General features: G+C 43.1%; 1 protein-coding gene across 2 annotated transcripts in view; it reads left to right on the top strand.

Annotated features, from left to right (window-relative positions):
- Positions 1-20802, top strand: part of NCKAP5 (NCK associated protein 5) — a 588725-nt gene that overhangs the window by 40654 nt on the left and 527269 nt on the right. The gene's annotated exons all lie outside the window — the stretch shown is intronic.

Here is a 20802-nt window from a genome sequence, read left to right as displayed (position 1 = left end):
TTTAGTGCCTTCCATCCCAGGATCAGAGTGTGCTTTACAATCACTACTGAACTCAGCTTCAAACAACCCTGTGAGTTGGGAATTGCATTGTCCCCATTCTACAGAGGAGGGACTGATGCACTGAGGTGACTTACCAAAGACTGCGCAGGCGCTCTGTTGGAAGGCTTGGAACACATCCCAGATGTTCAAGTTCCCTGTCCCCTGCCTTAAGCAGAAGACCACCCTATTTAGTGTAATTTCAGATATACTGTCTATTCTCCAGAAAAGCCACCTGATCACAATACTGGCCATAAAAAGCTCGAGACATCTTTTTTTTATTACTACTTTCCTCTACTTAATGATGTATCTCCGTTGGGAGAACAAAGCACTCTCCCTGCAGGAGGAGGCGGAAGGAAGCTCCTGCTGTTAAACATCTGAGGGTCGGTCAGCATATACCGCCTCTGGTAGCAGCAGCGGCGGCCGGAGCCCCGGGCCCTTTTAAATTGCCTGCCCTGGGGCAGCTGCTCCTTTTGCCTGCCCGCCCCCGTTTGGCGGCCGGGCTTTGGGGGCAAAAGGGGCAACGACATTAAAGCGCTGCCGTGGCAGTGCTTTAACATCGCTGCCCCTTTTGTGCCCCCCCCCCACACCCCCACTCCCCGTCGGTGGCCCTGGCCTGTACCGGTACACTGTACTGGTATGCTGTACTGACCCATTCCAACTTGCTTTCACCCCTGCTGGGTGGATCCATGCTCAGGATTGGTATCCTAGGGCTAGATTTAAAAGAGGCTGTAGGCATTGCAACACTAAGCACCGCAGGACCTAAGTTTTGTGGTGCTTTGCCACCTACTGGAATGTACAGCCCTAAGTTAGACATCCAGGCTCCCTAGCACGTTTAGAAGGAAGCCGCCTAAACTAGCCAGTAGGAAATATGGAGGAGAGGGGTATGGCCTACACCACAACCCTCAGAAAGAGTTAGGCATCTACATCTGATTTGGAGGGAGGCACCTATCTGCAGTCATGATTCACAGCCATGGATCCTCTCCTGCAGATAAGCACCTAAGCACTTCCTTATGTTTATTAAAAACAAACAAACAGACCCCAGGAAGAAGCAAGTGGTAACTTCCCCTCCCTTTATAACAGTTAGCCCAGTGGTTACAGTTCTCACTCAGGATGTGGGAGAACCAGTTTAAATTTCTCCCTCTGCCTGATGTGGAGAAGAGATTTTAATATGGGTCCCCCCCTCCCCCCCACTGGAGAGTGCCCTAACTGCTCAGTTTTGGGGTATTTTGGGACAGGTGCTCTAACCCAGTGTTTCTCAGCGACCAGTCCGTGGTCACTGAGATCTCCTTGACACAGTTTAGGAAGTCAGCAAGCTGTTCCCTGGTATCAAAGAGGTTGAGAAACACTGCTCTCTAAACATTGGGCTAAAAGCTACAAGGGGGGTACCACCAGCCCCCTCTTCCTCTGGCTCTTTTGTGTGGGTTTATGCATAAGTGCACATGAAAAGCCCCATTGATTTCTATGGGGCTACTCACCCACATAAAATCACTCCTATGTGCAAGTGTTTAGAGGATTGGGGTTTAAATGAGCAGAGACTGAGACTCATCAACACTTACAAGAGGTCCAATCCTATTTCCATTGTAGTCAATTGCAGAACTCTTAACTGATTTCAACAGGAGCGGGATCAGAGACACTAAAAGCCTTGAGAATTTGGGGCCATTTTTCTTTCATTTTCCTTACCTTAGGTTGGCAACATAATATACGGTCCTATTTTATATTTCATTAAACCAAATTAGGATACACAAGAGAGTCCCAATCCTGTAGATACAACTTTAGTTGGATTTTTGCCTTGGTAAGGACTACAGGGTTGGCCCCTGAAAATGTGCCCGGGGATGTCATATGCATAATCATCTATCATTTTAGTATGGTGTTAAAGTGGACAATTGCCAGCAACATTTCTACTCTTCAGGCTCTTTTTCAATTTGAAAAGAAATGCAATAAGTGCAGACGTCAGCCAGTCAACCTGACAGGTGGGACTAATTTTGGACAAAAACACTGTACAGTTCTGCAAAGGGAGCAGCAGAATTAGCTAAAGACTTAAGCACCCTCGTTACAGGGACTGGTGCTGTAAGATGCTTCACAACTCCCACTGATTTCAGTGGGAGTTCAGGGAGTTCTGCACCTTGCTGGATTAGGACCCCGGTAAAACAAAAATGCTAATCTGGCTGTGGAAGTGTTGAGCTTCTAAAATTCAGTTTTATTGTAAGCTCTGCTGAGTTTATTACATACAATAAAATACATGTACAATAGAAATAGGACATTAGTCATAATGCCTACAATACCCTGATCCACACATGTCTAATGATGTGTGGTATGCAGAAAAATTGATTACTTTAGATATTGCCTGATGGTTGCGTAAATTAATCAAGGTATTTTCAGGGAGAGGAACTGGCTCGCTATAATCTGAAAATTACCTAGAAATCTCACTGCGATTTCTTTGCCTGGCATTCAGGTGAGCCTTGCTAATATGGTTTGTATCGCAGCAGAAGGTGCTAAAAGTTGTCAGTAAAATTGTCTATAGGCTATGGATGATGTGAACTCTGTGAAAAGCAGCTTGGATACTAAAACAGTGGATAAACATTATGTTGCTGAAAGATGGGCTATTAGCATTGAGACGCCGAGAGAACAAATGCTGTTGTTGAACGGCATGTTTGATAGGCTTGCCATGAAATGATACTGTTTGTTTTTCCAGAGCCAGCCTAGTTTTGGATGGTGTGCACATACAATAGGTCTGTGCAGCATCAAATACATCACCCATTATTTTCTTTGATCACACTAATTGATTATAGTAATTCATCCTTATCTAAATTGTTAAATACAACAGTTCACCATGTCCTTTTCTTTCTTTGTCACTCACACATAATACAAATAGGAAGACTTAATTACTGCATGCAACAATAGAGGCAAATTTTATTGCTTGCCTTATTTTGATTGCAGCAGCACTGAACTGAGAGTGTGGATATTCGGGAAAGGAGAGAGGCAGAAACAGCTCTGCTTAGCTGATTGTTATTAGTAATTAGCATTCATACTTTGCCTTTCTCATACTTAGGGACAGATTATGATATCCTTACCCATGCTAAGTAATACTATACTCCACAAATAGTCTCACTGAAATCAATGGGACTACTTGTGGAGTAAGGTACGTCTCAAAATGAATAAGGGTCTCACAATCTGGCCCTCGATGAATTGTTCTATTCAGTTAGTCTTTATCTTCAGTGCAGGACTGATATCCAGAGTTGCATTTGCAGAGTAAAGAAAGTAGTATTCCTGGCAAAGCAACTTTTGGATGGGATAAAATAATGACCCAATTTCTTCTCCTTCATTATTTTCTTTTTGCTAGTTTCCAGAGCTCCCAGGTGTATCTTCTTAAGATATGAAATAACTTGGCTATAACATGTGCTTATAATAAATACTCAGTTCCTGGAATCTTACAAAATGGTTCACACTGATAAATTTTTTTTGGGGGGGGGGTGTTTTTGCCAGTAGAGGGCCCTCTTAAACGGAATAAAATAATTGCTTGCTGGACTGACATTTTCACTGAGTAATGCTGCTTAAAACATGTGGACATTTTCAAGGGCAAAATTTGGGGTTTATTTTGGAAGCTACTGAATGATTAATTTTTTAAAATAAGACTCACTTCCCTCTAACAGCACAATGCAGTTATATATGGGACTAATTAGACTGAAATTCTTCCCTTTTTAAAAAAAATAAACATGTGGATAAAATGTATTTGAGACTGTTCTAAGTTTATAGATACAGCTTCAATAAGTCATTAAGTGGCTGTGATATACAGCAATAGCATGTGCTTTCAAGACAATGAGACAAATGAGAAAAATATTGTTTTTCAGAGGTACAATCATGCTTGCATTTGATTTGGGGTCCAAAACTTGCAGTCATGATATAGGCAAAACTCCAGGATGCCCCAGTGGGAATATTGCCTGAATAAGTGCAGCAGGAATTGACTCTTGGCAAAATACTTTGTCCTCAATCTTTTATATGCAGCTTGTGTGCACTCTGCACAGCTCATGTTTTGCTGATTGCATTTAGAGGGTCATTCATTGTGCAGTGTTGTCTGTCCTTACAGCAGATGTTAAAGGATCCCCCTTTAAAGGCTACTCCTCCACAGCATCTAATTATAACCTACACAAAAGCTTAACAGATGTTATAATTGTCTTTGCTCTTTGATTAAATAGTTTCTGCATGATTTGCTTAGATACCCCTCCCGAGTTTCTAAGTCTTTCTGGACAATTCACGTGTGTCTTCAGTTTGTTGGCAGTGGTTGGTTTTTTTGTTTTTTGGGGTTTTTTTTACAAATTTGTGATTTTTGTTTTTATTGTTAATATTTAACACATTTTTATGTACTGTTGGGCCAAGAGAAAGTAACAAAACCACTGTGATTAGCTTGAATGAATTTTCCTCTTGCACTTAGAATCTACTGCTTCTAATGCACAATAACTGAAGTTATTCAACAGCATATGCATTAGCACATATCATGTGCCATGAGTGCAAAAGAAATTACCAGTTGAGAAAAACAGTTCAGTTAAATTCCCATCTGATTTTATCTGTGTGATTTTTGTCCTCTGTCTTGCAAATTTTACTGGTTTCTTCAGGGGGGATTGAACAATTTTGGTTGTATTCTTAGGGCTGCATTGGGCCCAATAGACACAAGTCTACACTGATATTGGTGTGATGTCAGGGTGAGCTCCAAGAAGGATTATGTCTTGGAAAGGACACATTTTCACCCAGATCCCCTGCCTGCAGAAGGGCACTCTCGGTAAACCTTGAGATGCTGGGACCTGTCCTTCCTTCATGGCATGCCCAGTCAGTGTCATGGACTAATGTGCGGCGGGAAGTGGCCATGATCCCACCTTTTCTCATCCCTTCTGGAGCAATTTGCACTCATGGGGGCACTGAATGGATTTCTCACCCTGCTTTACTGGAGGAAAGATGATAGAGCTCTGGAATCACCAAAAGGAATGATCATCTATGGCTCTTTGGTGATCGTGAAATAAATTTGCATAAAATTCATTTCATGCTCATGTATTTCACAGCGGGTATGGAGAGGGTGGAATTTATTCGCTAGCCAGCAGTTGTAGTGGCATCTGCAGTTGGGGGTTGGGTCAGTAGATGCTGTAATTGCAAACCCCTCTGGTCTCTCATCCAGTCTACCCCGATCCTTCCTTCTTACTGCTGGCACGGGGGGCGGGGGGGTGCCCAGCCCTTTTTGCTCCCTCACCCTGTCAGGTGTCTCTCTAGCCTCTATCCCCCCTCCCCCACATGGTCGACCCATATATCCAGCCCACGTGTGGACTTTTTGGAGGGGTTTTTGACCAACATACATTTTGAAAACAGGTAATAAGGAGGAAACAATGGTTTGCTGCCTTCCCATCCCCGTTTATGAAACCAACGTACAACCCCAAATAGGGCTTGATGGAGCCCATGAGTAGTATGTAGGAAGCGAAGACAATGGAAATCTGTGTTGAGACCAAAAGGGTGAAATCCAACGAGGTTTTATTTAGACGGCCAGCAGGCAGCTCCAGAAGCAGCTGCAGTAGTAGTCCCTGACTCCAGCCATGACACACACTCACACACTTACACTTCTTGCTTCCTGTTAAGAAAAAATTAACTCAAAGACTATAACTCCCAGCATGCAATACTGGATCTATCAATACCACATTTCCCCCATCTTAAGAACTAACCCTACCTTACAACAACAGTAATAGTGCAATAGCTTGTTACTATATTAATAAACACCAATTCAGTAATTAGCAAATAAATAAACAATAGCTAAGAATAAATGGTTAGATAACTTGAATTAATCTTCTAATTATAACTGAGTACTAGTCTCCTTTTTCAGTAGTAATTACATAACATAGTCTTTAGTCCATGCAGGTAGCTGTCTGACTCTGATAGCACGTCTGTCAGGCCCAATGGTCTGTCAGTTATCCTGTACTGTCCGTGGCAAAGTAGAATAATCGGCCCCACTTAGATGGTCTGAAACATCTTTGCTTTGCTCTTCGCACAGGTGCAAGATGAATAAACAGCATTTCATACCTGACCATCTGACAGTTTGTAAGTGTAAAGTCCTTTCCTCCGCCCTCCCTCCCGCCCCCAACAATTTTCAATGGAAACATGAACCTGGTTTCTTCTTTTCATAAGATTCCAGGTTTTCATACTCTTACAAATGAACCAAATTAAATTTTTGGTTCCTGGGCCCCACACTGTTTCTGTATAGATTTATATATTTGCTGTTTCTCTTCTATCCAGCAACACAGCTATATCAGATGTAGGTCCCTATAATCGATGCAGTAATTCAGCAGATGACCTTTGTGTTGTGGCCTGGTGTATAGCCCTATAGATTTGTAAGAAATCTGTAGTGAAGGTCATCCGGGCTTTTCTTGCCAACATAAGCTGTTTGCAGACGGTCTTTCAAACATCTGTTGAATTGTTCAGTGTCTCCGTTTGTTTGAGGGTAATACATGGATGATCTTCTATGTCTAATATGCCTCTCTGCCAGAAAAGTTTGACATTCCAGTGAGGCAAATTGCATTCTGTTGTCCAATACTAATTCTTTCAGGTTCCCTTTCTTGCTAAAGGAAAGAACTTGACAAGAACTTGATCACTGTAGCAGAGGTGACTTGTGACATAAATGCCACTTCTAGCCATTTACTGAAGTAGTTGATATAGGTGACATAGCATCAATCAGTTGGCGCATTGTCTGATGGCAACCTTTTCCCTCACTGCATCTAGATGAGGAACAGATTGTAATGAGGGCACATGCATGACCACCATCTTGTCATGTAATTGGCAAGTAATGCATGTTTTTGTAGGTGCTTCAGCTTGAGCATCCATTCTCAGACACCAATACGTAGGTGCTGCTTTACTGAATTAAAGATGATGTGTCGTGTGCCAGGTGTATGAATTTTGGCTGCAGTTCACCTGGCACAACCAGCTGGTAAGTACCTTGTATCATGCATCCATCTTGTAGAGAAAGTTTGTTGCATGCTCTAAAGCAAGATAGCAAAGCTGGATCAAGGCATTTGGAATTTTGTGACCATTTTGTCATCAGCAGTTCCTGCAATTTTTGTTGAATTGGGCATGCTAAGCAAGTAGATTTGAATTGTTATGGCTGTGAGAGTACCTGTTATAGGTGCAACTACTTCTTCATCGTCCCCAATCTGGATGTCAGACGAAGGCAAGGGCACGTGGCACAAGCAATCAGCCATCACATTTTTAATTTCCAGCCAGTCTGTGTCATATGTGAAAGACAGTAGTCTCGCTGACCATCTAGCAATTCAGCTTCCTGCTCATTTACATCCTTTAGGTGTTAATAGTGTCATCAAAGAGCTGTGATCTGTAGGCAATTTGAAAGTACGGCTCCAAAGGTAAGTTCTCCATTTTTCTGTAGTGTATATGCAAGTAAATGCCTCCTTTTCAACAGCTGAATGCTTTCTCTCAGCTTCTGTAAGTGTTCTCAAAGGAAATGCAACTGTCTTCTTGATGTTGTCGTCATGGATTTATGTAAGAATTGTCCCGAGTCCACAGTCTGAGGCATCCATCATCACAGTTGTGGGTAACCATGCAAGTGCTGGGCTATTTAATCAAATCTTCACTGCTTTGAAACTAACTTGAGGTTCCCCGGAGTAGTGTTTGTAACAGTTCTATGACTGAAGCATAGTTTGGAATAAATTTGATATACCATGTCATAAGACCTAGGAGAGCACATGAGCTCTGTGAGCCTCTCTGACGTGGCGCTTTTGTAACTGCCATGACATGGTTCAGGTCAGATTTCAGTCCAGTTTGCAAAATTATATGCCCCAGAAATAACAAGTCAGCCTCTCTGAAGTGGCATTTGGCCAAATTCTGTTTCAGCCCTGCTGATTCAGGAGATATTTTTCATGTTCCTCAGGAGTCTTCCTGAATACAATAATATCATCCAAATAACTGTGGACTCCAGGCTGGTTCTTTAGAATCACTGAAAACATTCTTTGGAAAGTGCTGGGTGCTGATACAAGTCAGTATGGTAAAGGTGTAAAGCAGAATAATCCAGCATATAGAATTAAATGTTGTGAGATCTCTGCTGTCCTCCTGTCTTATAACTTGGTGATATGCACTCTGTAGATCAAGAGTAGAAAAGATCTTTGTGCCATGAAGTTGCACGAACACTTCTGTGTGTGAGAGCGGATGGCTGTCAGTCACAATGGCTTTAGTAGGATCCCTTAAGTCTACACAAAGATGAATACTTCCAGCCTTTTCCTTTGTCACCACTAACAGAACTATTCATAGAATCATAGAAGATTAGGGTTGGAAGAGACCTCAGGAGGTCATCTAGTCCAACCCCCTGCTCAAAGCAGGACCAACCCCAACTAAATCATCCCAGCCAGGGCTTTGTCATGCCAGGCCATCATTCAGATGATGCAGGGTCTTCAATAATACAATTCTGTACTAATTTTTTAAGCTCTTGTGATACAGCATCCCTGGCTGAGAATGGTAGATGGTACAACTTCTGTTGCACAGGTGTCATATTAGGTCGAAGTGTAATTTTGTGAACAAATCCAAATATACAGCCAAGGGCCTCCTCTGAACTATCCTTGTTAAGAGCAGAGACTGGAGTTTGTGGTTTTAGTGGTGTCAGGTGGCGCAGAAGCAATGCCCATTGACTACCCATGCACGTTTAGTGCGGCAAACAAATCTGCCTACAATAGGAGTACCCCTATGGATGATATTGAATTTCACTGGTACAGAGTATGTATCAAAAGAGTACAGGAATGTGATTCATCAAGTTCCACACTAAACGTAAGCTTGGTTCAACATGTGGCACACGTCCAAAATATTGCAAATAAATCGATTCAGGTAGTATTGAAACTGTTGAGCCAGTGTCCAGCATTAATTCCACCACCTGGGGCTTCCCTCATGCTATAGCAGAACCATGAACAGTACATACTATTTTATGCAATACTCCAGATGCGGCCTTACCAGTGACAAATAGAGGGGAATAATCACTTCCCTCGATCTGCTGGCAACAATCCTACTAATGCAGCCCAATATGCCGTTAGCCTTCTTGGCAACAAGGGCACACTGTTGACTCATATCCAGCTTCTTGTCCACTGTAATCCCCAGTTCCTTTTATGCAGAACTACTGCTTAGCCAGTAGGTCCCCAGCCTGTAGCGGTGCATGGGATTCTTCCGTCCTAAGTGCAGGATTCTGCACTTGTCCTTATTGAACCTCATCAGCTTTCTTTTGGCCCAATCCTCCAATTTGTCTAGGTCCTTCTGTATCTTATCCCTACCCTCCAGTGTATCTACCTCTCCCCCCAGCTTAGTGTCATCCGCGACCTTGCTAAGGGTGCAATCCATCCCGTCATCCAGATCATTAATGAAGTGTTGAACAAAGCCAGCCCCAGGACCGACCCGTGGGGCACTCCACTTGATACCAGCTGCCAACTAGACATTGAGCCGTTGATCACTGCCTGTTGAGCCCGACGATCTAGCCAGCTTTCTATCCACCTTATAGTCCATTCATCCAATTCATACTTCATTAACTTGCTGGCAAAAATACCGTGGGAGACCATATCAAAAGCTTTGCTAAAGTCAAGGTATATCATGTCTGCCACTTTCCCCATATCCATAGAGCCAGTTATCTCATCATAGAAAGCAATCAGGTTGGTCAGGCATGACTTGCCCTTGGTGAATCCATGCTGACTGTTCGTGACCACCTTCCTCTCCTCTAAGTGCTTCAAAATGGATTCCTTGAGGACCTGCTCCATGATTTTTCTGGGGACTGAGATGAGGCTGACCAATCTGTAGTTCTCTGGATTCTCCTTCTTCCCTTTTTTAAAGATGGACACTATAATTGCCTTTTGCCAATCATCCAGGACCTTCCCCCGATCACCATGAGTTTTCAAAGATAATGGCCAATGGCTCTGCAATCACATCAGCCAACTCCCTCACCACCCTCAGATACATTGCATCCTGCCCCATGGACTTGTGTATGTCCGGCTTTTCTAAATAGTCCTTAACATGTTCTTTCACCACTGAGGGCTGCTTGCCTCTGCCCCATACTGTGCTGCCCAGTGCAGCGGTCTGGGACCTTGTCTGTGAAGACCGAGGCAAAAAAAGCATTGAGTACTTCAGCTTTTTCTACATCATTTGTCACTAGGTTGCCTCCCCCATTCATGGTCACTAGTCCTAGCCCATCTGGAAATTTAGACTTTATAATGCCATTTTTGTACTGTTCCTGCAACTTTACTCTAGTGAGACACCTCCTATTATTCTGGAATATCTTACAGTATCTGTGGAGTCTAGTTCATAACATTGGCTGTAATCTTGACACTGAACTCACCTAATATGGCCCACATCAGTGTAGGTTTTATCAAATACTGCTCTGAACATATTTGTATTGATCTGCACTATAATACTTTGCCTTGGCAATGTACAACACCATTTGTCTGGGGATCTCAAAGTGCTTTACAAACCAGGGTATGTTGTTTATGGATTTACTAAGAGTACTGTATCCTTCCAGTTCTTACATCTGAAATTTCATTACTTCTGAATACTTTCCATTTATAAACTGGAGGTTTAAATGAGTTAAAAAAAATTGTAGAGTGCCAACTGTGCTTGTACAGAGTATTTTAATTATCCAGACACCTGTCCACTACCAACTTATAGTGTTTCATATAGGTCACTGAGCAGCCAGATGATGGTAATCACTTTCATTCACTATCATCCTGGTGTGAATTGGAAACCATGATCCAGAGGTGAAAGGCTAAAATTTCAATTACCAATACTCCGAGCCTTCCAATTCCCCCTATTACTCTGGTGCTAGAAGTCCTAAATTTCATATCTGTGGAACATTTATAAATTATGACATATTAAAAGATCAGCTTAAATCACTAACTCCCTTATGTCACCGTTTTGAATGTTCGGAATCATTCTGTTCCAAGATGTTCCATAACTATGTCCTAAAACTGCACAAGCAAAGGAAAATGCAAAATGGACTGGACAAGGAAAAACAACAATAGAACACCATGGAAAGTCTCAGGCTGGCCATTCTCCTTGTAATTCCACTCAAGAATCCTTACAGTTCTCTTGTATTAAACTAATACAAGACTAATTAGTTCCCCCAAAACTCAAATTCTGTCATGTTTTTATTGGTTGTGTATCTAACATCATGATGTTTATGGGAAACAATTTCCTCAGTTCCATTTACCAGTCTTTAATCAAGTGAATTGTGTTTCTTCTCCATCGTCACAAAAAAACCCAGCTTTAACCAGCCAGTACTGAAAATTTATGGGCTAGATTCTGACTTTAGGCACAGCCCTCGGCAAGGTATAGTGCATAAGCTGCACTGCTCCAGGGGTAGCCATGGGAAGCATTGTGACTCAGACACACCTTTGGGCCTCGGACCGACCCTTGGGGCACTCCACTTGATACTGGCTGCCAACTAGACATGGAGCCAGTGATCACTACCCGTTGAGCCCGACAATCTAGCCAACTTTCTATCCACCTTATAGTCCATTCATCCAGCCCATACTTCTTTAACTTGCTGGCAAGAATACTGTGGGAGACCGTGTCAAAAGCTTTGCTAAAGTCAAGGAACAACACATCCACCGCTTTCCCCTCATCCACAGAGCCAGTTATCTCGTCATAGAAGGCAATTAGATTAGTCAGGCATGACTTGCTCTTGGTGAATCCATGCTGACTGTTCCTGATCACTTTCCTTTCCTCTAAGTGCTTCAGAATTGATTCCTTGAGGACCTGCTCCATGATTTTTCCAGGGACAGAGGTAAGGCTGACTGGTCTGTAGTTCCCAGGATCCTCCATCTTCCCTTTTTTAAAGATGGGCACTACATTAGCCTTTTTCCAGTCGTCCGGGGCTTCCCCGGTTTGCCATGAGTTTTCAAAGATGGCTCTGCAATGGCTCTGCAATCACATCCGCCAGCTCCTTTAGCACTCTCGGATGCAGCACATCCTGCCATGGACTTGTGCTCGTCCAGCTTTTCTAAATAGTCCCGAACCACTTTCTCCACAGAGGACTGGTCGCCTCCTCCCCATGCTGTGCTGCCCAGTGCAGTAGTCTTGGAGCTGACCTTGTTCGTGAAGACAGAGGCAAAAAAAGCATTGAGTACATTAGCTTTTTCCACATCCTCTGTCACTAGGTTGCCTCCATCATTCAGTAAGGGGCCCACACTTTCCTTGACTTTCTTCTTGTTGCTAACATACCTGAAGAAACCCTTCTTGTTACTCTTAACATCTCTTGCTAGCTGCAACTCCAGGTGTGATTTGGCCTTCCTGATTTCACTCCTGCATCCCCGAGCAATATTTTCATACTCATCCCTGGTCATTTGTCCAATCTTCCACTTCTTGTGAGCTTCTTTTTTGTGTTTAAGATCAGCAAGGATTTCACTGTTAAGCCAAGCTGGTTGCCTGCCATATTTACTATTCTTTCTGCACATTGGGATGGTTTGTCCCTGTAACCTCAATAAAGATTCTTTAAAATACAGCCAGCTCTCCTGGACTCCTTTCCCCCTCATGTTATTCTCCCAGGGGATCCTGCCCATCAGTTCCCTGAGGGAGTCAAAGTCTGCTTTTCTGAAGTCCAGGGTCCGTATTCTGCTGCTCTCCTTTCTTCCCTGTGTCAGGATCCTGAACTCAACCATCTCGTGGTCACTGCCTCCCAGGTTCCCATCCACTTTAGCTTCCCCTACTGATTCTTCCTGGTTTGTGAGCAGCAGGTCAGGAAGAGCTCTGCCCCTAGTTGGTTCCTCCAGCACTTGCACCAGGAAATTGTCCCCTACCCTTTCCAGAATCATACCTATAGCTGGGAAAAAAGACAGTGGGGAAGCCAAATGGTGGCTAGATCAGGATAACAATACCTTATTTTGTAGAAGTTCTATGACCTGTGTTATACCGGAGGTCAGAATAGATGATCACAAAAAGTCACTTCTGGCCTTGGAATCTATGATGTAGTAACAGCATTTGCAGAGCATATTTCATGAAAGCCACTGACAAAAATGAACTAATCCTTAAACCCCCTATATGAGATGTATTATTATCCTCACATTACAGGAAAGGAAACTGAGGCAGGGAAAAATAAGTGACTTGCCCTAGGTAACACATTTAGTTTGTCAGAGCTGGGATAAGAACTTGGGGTCCTGATCATCTGGTCAGTTACAGGCAAGTGGCTTCAACAGCTAGTGTGATCAAGTCCAAGGAGTTTTTGACTTTCATGCTGATAGCACACTTTTCCCTTTCCACCTTCCTAAGAAACAGAAGAATACCATTATGCTCCATGTAGATGTGTGTATGTTGTAGGGTGTAGTTCTACCCCTGAAAAATCACCTTGGAAAACAGTCACATCAGACTGGCAGCCACTGCTTCCACACTAAAGAGAGACTGCATTATCTCATGCTAATATGCCCACCACCACAAGACATACAAATGTCCCTCAAACATCAGTTGGTGAGTGACCTTTGAAATTTAAAATAAATAAAAACTTAATCTCTGTTTACCTCTGTCCCCTCTCTCTCCATTACCTTAGTGTTATTGTTAATGGTAGTCTGCCATATAGTCTACATGTCTGTTTTGTGTCATTTGAAATAACTGAGTGCAGACTTGTGAAAGGGATCAGTAGGATGACATAAACACGGAAGAGTTATCAGCCTCTAACTAGGAGTTTCATGAGCGTTTTAAAATTTACATTTTTATTAAGTTTCTGGCAGATGGCAAGAATGGAAGTCAGTCTGTGACAGCCAGTGCTCTCACAGAGAAGTTGAAGTAAGGCACTGGCAGCAGCTGACTGCTGGAGGGAAAGGGAGGGGCTGTTATTTATATTTTTCCAAAGCTAAGCTCTCACTCTAATATAGATCAGCCACTACAACGTAGAAAAAGAGAATCATAGAAGAAAGAGATGGAAAAATCCTATCAGGCTCTGTCATCCACCCTGTCAGTGTAACATAGTTCCCGATAGTATATTTAATTGTCCCTTATCCTGTCTCGTTTTTAGTATCACAAGTATTTGACCAATTTCCTTGGAAGATGATACCATAGTCTATATTGGATTTCACTATAGGTAGTTTTCTCCAACTACTCAGTGTCTTTCCCCCCCCCCCCTTTTTTTCTGTTTAATCTCAGTGTACGAACCCTAATCAATTCCTCATTGTCTTTGATGTTTGTATACCTCTCTCAAATATGTGTAGACAGTTATGCTCTCCCATCCCGTCCTCCTCTCGCAATTGTTTAAAACAATGATGTACACTTTTGTTAACCTTTCTCCACACAAGCCAGTGCCTTAATCATTTTTATTGCTGTACAAAAGCCCAGTGAACACAATCAGCAGTATTTTGGTTTCTAAGGGTAACATCCTGGCCCTGTTGATGGGAGTTTTGACCTTGATGTTGATTGGGCCAGGATTCCATCCTAAATTCAGAGGAATTATTGCATCATGTAAGACATGATGATTCCCTTCTTCCTCTACTCCAGCCTCTCAAACCTTTTAATATGATTAATAGATAAATGTTATAAATACATTGGAGCGTACATTTGCTTTTGAAACTATTGTGCGTTTCAGATTTGTATCAAAAGTAGGTGGATCTGAGTCACTTCTTGGGTTCCCTGGGTGAGTGCCCACATCTCACCTAAAAGATTGATTGGTAGTGTGTTTGGTAAAGGGCACCCCATAATGCTTTATAGAAATATGCTTATGAGTGTAAATATGATATAACTGGAATATGTTTTATGCTAGATATGCCATGTAACATATCTTTGGAAAGGTTATGATCTACTGAATATATTCATCCTATTTGTATGCATGTATCATTTTTATATCTGAAGTTATGAGCGTTGGCTCTATGCTTGTATTTAAAGTGTTTGCTGTAGGAAGCACATAAGGCAGATTTGGTCAACATAGTGTGAAGGGGTTATTCAAGTAATTGGGAGTGTTTAACTAGCAATGGACTTTGGGAGACACTAGTCCACATCTAAGCTTTCCTGGGAACATTCAAACTAACATGTAAACAATGGTGTCGGCCTGCAAAAAGCTGAATCATTCATAGACACGTGACTTGCCCAGGTGGCTACAGACTCCATCTTGTTACTGTGATTTTGCATAGGAGAACAAAGGGGTTTCTGCCCACAAAAGAAAGAATATAAAAGGCCCTGGAAACCCATCCATTTTGTCTTTAGCTGGCTCAAAAGATAGCCTCTCCACCCCAAAGAGATGCCTGAAAGAAACTGGAACAAAGGACAGTAACTATGGGGGTGCGAGTGATTGCTGGACCCAGACTAGGAAGGAGTCTTGTCTTGAAAGAAGCTTATTGGAACATCTCTGAGGGTGAGATTTACCTGCATTTAATTTCCTACTCTATTAGGCTTAGACTTGTGTGTTTTTGTTTTATTTTGCTTGGCAACTTACTTTGTTCTGTTATTATTTGGAACTACTTAAATCCTACTTTTTATATTTAATAAAATCACTTTTTACTTATTAATTAACCCAGAGCAAGTAATTAATTCCTGGGGGAGGAAACAGCTGTGCATATCTCTCTATCAGTGTTATAGAGGGTGAACACTTTATGAGTTTACCCTGTATAAGCTTTATTCAGAGTAAAACAGATTTATTTGGGGTTTGGACCCCATTGGGAACTGGGTATCTAGGTGCTAGAGACAGGAGTACTTTCTAAGCCATTTTCAGTTTAGCCTGCACCTTTTGGGGGATGTGGTCCAGACCTGGATCTGTGTTTGCAGCAGGCTAGTGTGTCTGGCTCACCAAGGTACGGTACTGAAGTCCCAAGCAGCCAGGGAAAACAGGCTCAGAGGTAGTCTCAGCACATCAGGTGGCAATCCCAAGGGGGTTTCTGTGACCCAGCCCTTCACAGACTCCAACTAGGTAGGGCTAGGAGTGGCCTGCTAAAGCAGCGAAGTGCTCTGGGCAGGAGGACGTGGGAGAGGCTTGGAAGACTTTCAAGGTGAGTCTGAGCAGGGCTTGATGAAGGATTAATAACTGAATTTTGAACTTGAAGGACTTTATTTTGGAACTGTGTATGATAATAAACCAGCCCAAATAGGAGCATTGTTGGCTGCCAGGAAACCTTTGTGAAATTCCCAAGAAACCCTAAAGAGAAGGAAACTGAGGCAGGGATACTGCAAGGTATCTCCAGGCCATGAGGTGGTGCTCTGGAGGCACTGACCCGGGTACCGTTGGGTTTCTGTTTTTGTTTTAATGTTGCAGACTTCAAGCAGTTACAAGGGAATAATAATTGCTGCAAACTATATTGCAGAGGTATGATTTTTTAAAAAATAAAAGCTGATACAGGAGCAGAAACTTAACAATTCTTATTAATTCCATATATTGCTTGAAGAGTGGCTAAACATATCAATATTTTATAATAAAATAAAACTTCTTTATAGTCCAGATGTCTCTTTCTCTTCTTATCTTTTTCATATTCTAGAAATGATATCTAGACTTGTAAGACTACCATATAGAGACCAAATCTGCATCTCAGATCATTCATGAGCTTTTCCATCATAAGATTATCCCATCCTCTCCTGAACCACAAAGATGAGCAACTCTATTTTCGAATCTTCCTGCATTTACTTCTAAAATATTGTCATTTTTTCCTGTGATTTTGTGTGTGTTTATGCAAAAACATTTTTTGATTGTGGTGGTGTTGAGTTTGTTGCAAAACTTAGGGCACAGACTTTAAGCACAGACTAAAACAGTATCTTTCTAAAAATAGGTCCAAGAGAAAATGTGACTCAAAGAGACACCTGAGATGCCAAGTCTCCCCCTGCTTAATCTGGGTTGGTAGTGATGCCAGCAGTAAATTACTACCTTCCCCAACCTGCATTTGGTCATTTTTATGCTTTGGGCCACTGAGTAAGTGGGTAGAGTTAACTCCTTACCCCTCCCTGCCCAGTCCTGCCTCAGCTGCTCTGGGGAGGGAGAATACAGGTGAATGGCTACATTTACTCCTGTGAGAGAGTGGGGTGTTCTTCCTGGCCCCCTTCCCTCTCTTGTCTGTGTGTGCGTAGTCCAAGACACAATCTACCCCTTAATTTCTTCACTGCAATTTTCTTGACCATAAGCTAAACTGAAGTTGGACGAATGTGAAAAGAATTTTTCCCTATTTTCATTGATTGTCCCTGTCATTCTATCATCTAAGCATATATTACAAAAATTGATAAAAACAACTGTGTTCAACATGTCTCCAAAATCACACCCATCAATTTTTAACATTTTTTCATCTTTAATAAGGACGAACCAGGCTGTGCCACTCTTGTTCACATGGGGCCAGATTTTCCAGTCAACTAAATTCAATTTACACTGCATAAGAAGCACAAAGTAAATTTTTAAAGCAGCTGAAGAATGCCGCTGGAGAATTTTCACTGTTTAGAGGGAATCCCTGCTGGTGTATAGCTGGAGAAGATCGGTTAGCTGCCTCCTATGCTAGCTAGCTATCTTCCTACCACCAATGAGTGTCAGAGGTGTGGGTGGTGGAGCCAGGTTCTACTCTGACTGATCCCTTGGTGGTATAAGCTTGGCAAAAGCAAGATTAGACCTCTTCTGCTCTAACTTCTGCCAGGGCCAAATAGTCAGGAATCAAGGAGTCACAGCTGACTCCCTGTGGCTGCCACTGTTGGCTATGACTGAGCACATATTGGAAATAATGGAGAATGGGGCAACTGAGTGATAATTTACCCCTCAAGTGGTCCCACTGAAATGAATGAACGTACTTGTGGAGTAAATTACTATGAAATGTGAGTAAGGATGGCAGAATCTGGCCTCTAATAAAGTGTCCAGTGCCGTCTAGGGGTTGGAATGAGAACTATTCAACTGTGTGTTACAGGCTGTACGGTGTAGCAGCCCAAAAGTGGTAGGGGCTTGTCCTTTGAAGCTGGAGAGGCTGAGTTCTTTCTCTGGTGCCACTGGATGAGATTACCCAGACCTTTCTCCCCTTCTCAGCCCTTCTCAAATTGTGACTTTAGCCATGGGGTTTCAATAGGGGCTATTCACTCAACCCTCTGCACAGTGAGCAAGTAGGTGGGAAGTGGGCAGGAAGTGGGAGAAGCCCTTGTTCTGCCTCTTCTTACTTGCTGGCTAGGTACACAGTGGAGAATAAGCTTCTCCACAAAAAGGGGCAAAGCAGCTATCATCTTCCTCAGAGTCTGGGGATTATGACTCAGAATCACAGGTTGTTAGATGCATGTGTGATGTTGCATTCCATATGATTTTATGAAAATATGCTAATGAATATGAATATAATGTAACTGGAATATGCTTCATGCAGAAGGTATCTTGTAGGGTATCATTACAAAGCTTGTAATTTACTGAGTGTGGTCATCCTAGTTGTATAAATGTATCATTCTTGTATCTGAAACTAGAAAAATGAAATATAACTCTGAGGTCCTATTGTAATTATGCAACGTGTGGGCCATTAATGGTGGTTTGGAATCTTGATGGCTCCCATCAACTAAGACAATTTGCTGTAAATGGCTGTTTACTTGCAAACCCTCCTGTGAGTCAGGCTAGGAAGAATGAAGGCTTGGGGTCTCACAGGAATGTGACCATGTCACCTGGTACTGGAATCCATCTTAAACCTGGTGCTTTTCCATTTAGAAGGAGGGGTGAGGACCCAGAGAGACAAAAGATTCCCACCTTGTGCCAAAGCTACATAAGGGGGTGGAACAGAACAAAGGAGGTTCCAGTCATGAGAAATCCCCTAGTTACCACCTGAGCTGGAGCTAACAAGAAAGGATTGGGCCCAGATTAGGAAGGAGTCCAGTCTGTGAAAGAAGCTTATTGGAACATCTCTGAGGGTGAGATTTAATCTGTAATTAGTTTCTTAATATATTAGGCTTAGACTTGTGTGCTTTGTTTTATTTTGCTTGATGATTTACTTTGTTTTGTCTGTTATTACTTGGAACCACTTAAATCCTACTTTTTGTGCTTGATAAAATCACTGTTGCTTATTAATTAACCCAGAGTAAGTAATTAATACCTGGGGGAGTAAACAGCTGTGCATATTTCTCTATTGGTGTCACAGAAGGCGGACAATTTATGGGTTTACCCTGTATAAGCTTTATACAGAGTAAAATGGATTTATTTGTGGTTTGGATCCCATTGGGAGCTGGGTGTCTGAGACAGGAACACTTGTTAAGCTGTTTTCAGTTAAGTGTGCAGCTTTGGGGCGCGTGGTTCAGACCCTTGGTCTGTGTTGGAGCAGACTCGCATGTGTGTCTCAACAAGGCAGGGTTCTAGAGGCCCAAACTGGCAGAGAAAATGGGCTTAGAGGTAGTTTCAACACATCAGGTGACAGTCCCAAGGGGGTCTCTGTGACCGAACCCATCACAGCGTGCTCTGTGGGTGGAACAATTTCCTGAGGCCACTTACTGTAAAGTTCCAGTCTAGTCTACTCTGAGGGTCAAAATGACAAAGTAACAGCTGTGCAAAATGCAGGTGATCATGACATCCTCCGTGGCCATAGAATTGTTCGAGTAATTTAGGAACAAATTGTGCTGTCCTTACTCATGAAAATGGAAAATTCTCATTTTAAGTCAGTGGATTGTTACTTTGTCTAAGTAGGCAATGTGAGGTTTGTCCCTTACCGTGTTATTAGTTAACAGAGGAAAAGATTTTTCAAGATATGACTTTTATCTTGAAAATTTTCCTTTAGGCCACATAATATTTTATAACTTCCCAGCATGCTTCATAGAATGAAATCAGATGTTCAAAAACTATGAATAAATTAAGACTGGGTTATAATTTCTCATGTCCATGAGTTAGAATTCACCAGTAAATAATCATTTACTCTCCTGGGCTCTGCTATTGATAAAACCAAATCAAGTTGTGCTCTTACAGGTCATATAGGGGGAGGGATAGCTCAGTGGTTTGAGCATTGGCCTCAAAGGGTTGTGAGTTCAATCCTTGAGGGGGCCATTTAGGGATCTGGGGCAAAAATTGGGGATTGGTCCTTCTTTGAGCAGGGGCTTGGACTAGATGACCTCCTGAGGTCCCTTCTAACTCTGATATTCTATGATTCTAAGATGGCACTTCATCTAGCAAAACCTTGCTTGGATTCACTAAATTTTTGTCATAAAAAATGTGCATAGCGACATGTTTCTTTTTGTGTCTCTAGAACATGGGTGGGCAAACTTTTTGGCCTGAGGGCCACATTGGGGTGCGAAACTTGGAGGGCCGGGTAGGAAAGGCTGTGCCCCCAAACAGCCCGGCCCCCGCACCCTATTCGCCCCCTCCCACTTCCCTTCCCCTGACTGTCCCCCTCAGAACTCCCGACCCATCCAACCCCCCCTGCTCCTTGTTCCCTGACTGCTCTCTCCTGGGAACCCCTGCCCCAAACCACACCCCAGGTATCCCACCCCCTATCCAACCCCCTCTGCTCCTTGTCCCCTGACTGCCCTGACCTATCCACACCCCCGCCCCCTGACAGGCCCTCCAGGACTCCCATGCCCTATCCAACCCCTACTGTTCCCCGACCCCTGACTGCCCCAGAACCTCCACCCCATCCAACTGCCCCCTGCTCCCTGTCCCCTGAGTGCCCCCGGGACCCCCCCCCAACTGCCCCCTGCTCCCTGACTGCCCCCCGGGACCCCCTACTACCCAACCCCCTCACTGCTGCATGCGTGCGAGAGCTGCTGCCACCCCCTTACCATGCCACTCAGAGCGGAAGGAGCTCGCAGCCCCACTGCCCACACGGCTGCGTGGCTACGGGGGAGGGGGACAGCGGGGGAGGGACCGGGGGCGAGCCT

Source organism: Chelonia mydas, chromosome 11 (assembly GCF_015237465.2).
Source record: "Chelonia mydas isolate rCheMyd1 chromosome 11, rCheMyd1.pri.v2, whole genome shotgun sequence".
NCBI lineage: Eukaryota > Metazoa > Chordata > Testudines > Cheloniidae > Chelonia > Chelonia mydas.
Note: the sequence above shows the minus strand (reverse complement) of the source record. Positions and strands in the feature narration are given on the sequence as shown.